The following is a 1,935-nucleotide window of genomic DNA, read 5'->3' as shown; positions in this document are numbered from 1 at the left end:
GTAACTCAAAAGCATCAATTCTTCTACGGTCTTCCTTATTCACTGTCCAACTTTCACATGCATATGAGGTTATTGAAAATACCATGGCTTGGGTCAGGTACACCTTAGTCCTCAAGCTGACATCTTTGCTCTTCAACACTTTAAAAAGCTCTTGTGTAGCACATTTGCCTAGTGCAATACATCGTCTGATTTCTTGACTGCTGTTTCCATGAGTGTTGATGGTTGATCCAAGAAAAGTGAAGTCCTTATCAACTTCAATCTTTCCTAAGTTAATAAGAATATTGTTTATTGGTCCAGTGGTGAGAATTTTTGTTTTCTTTACATTGAGGTGCAATCCATGCTGAAAGCTGTGGTCTTTGATCTTCATCAGTAAGTATTTTAAGTCCATTTCACTTTCAGCAAGCAAGGTTGTATCATCTACATATCACAGGTTGTTAATTAGTCTTCCTCTAATCCTGATGTCACATTTTTCTTCATATAACCCAGCTTCTCAGATTATTTACTCACATTCTGTTAAATGTCAAAAAAAAACTTGGTTTGATTTTTCAAGATAAAGTCTGAATCAAGTTTTCTCTTTTTCTACTATTTATGATACAAAATTTAACCTAAAATACATCCAAACATAGAGATAACTGTGATAAACTCTAACGTATAGGAAGAAAGTACTCGTGACCTACTTTTGAAAGCTAGCTAACAAATGATCTATGGATTCCAAGAGACTATTACCCCATAAAGCACTAGAAGATAAGCCCCCTACTTGGGAAGGCACTTAGAGCACACAGAGGCATCACAATGAGTCCCAGCGATCAAGAGGCTGGCCTCAGACCAGGCAATGCTTGGTTCTGCCGTACACGGGATCACCATGGTTCACCATGAATCTGAGCAACCTGGAGAGCAACTCACGCCAAGAGCCTCTGCACAGACCTTCCTGCTTCCACTCTGGATGCCCCCACCCCCACCCCACCCCGCAGTGTGTCTTCAGCCCTGCAAGGGGGGAGCGGGAACAGCCGTTTAAAATGCAAATCGGACCCTGGCCCTCTCCAGCTAGGCCCTCCAATTACTTCATCTTATTCAGAACAAAATATGAAAGCTTTACTGTGGCTCACAAGGCCCTATGTGGTGTGGCCTTGCTACTTCTCAAACCTCATCTTCTATTCACTCAGTTCCTTCCTCGCCCACTTCACTGGTCTCATCAGGTTTTCAAGGCTGTGAAATCCAGAAATTCTGTCATCCATTTTCTTCTGTGGAACTTCTGGGTGGTTTGAAACCACCAAACTTTAGATTAGTATTCAAATACTTAACCACCTGTACCACCCAGAGACCCCCATAGCATTAGTACCGTCTACCATGTGAGAGGGAGTCCTGATGTGATGCTGTAGGATAAGCACTAGATTACTAAGCACATGGTTGGGGGATCAAACCCACTAGTTACTCCTCAGAAACAGTGTCACTATGAGTTGGAACCAATTTGATGGCACAACAATTATACTAGATGGAGTACCAGTGTACAGTAAATACTACTGCTAACCACAAGGTAAGGAGCTCTGGTAGCGCAGTGGTTATGAATCGGGCTGTGAACCTAAGGGTCAGTAGTTCAACACTACCACCTGTTCCTGGAGAACAAACAAGATGGCGGATCCAGTGAACATGTAGCAGAGAGCTCCGCCAACAACAACACAGAATACCCGACCAAGCAGGTTCAGGGGAGGGTCCCAGAACTCTGAACCACATATAAAGGAATATTTAGAAGGTTGGAAGTCTTACAGCTGGGGAATTTGTGGCAGAAGCAAGAAATCCATTGCTTTCTAGTCCGGGATGCTCGGCTGCTCCAGGAGCCGCCATCTTGGGTGAGACCACATGGGGGAAGGATCAGAGCGGCCACAGACTCCTGGCAGAACTGCTGAGATAAAGGTGTGGACATTCTTCTCTTTTGGT

This window comes from Chrysochloris asiatica, unplaced genomic scaffold, assembly GCF_000296735.1.
Source record: "Chrysochloris asiatica unplaced genomic scaffold, ChrAsi1.0 scaffold00258, whole genome shotgun sequence".
In the NCBI taxonomy this organism is placed as follows: domain Eukaryota; kingdom Metazoa; phylum Chordata; class Mammalia; order Afrosoricida; family Chrysochloridae; genus Chrysochloris; species Chrysochloris asiatica.
This window is presented reverse-complemented; position numbering follows the sequence as displayed.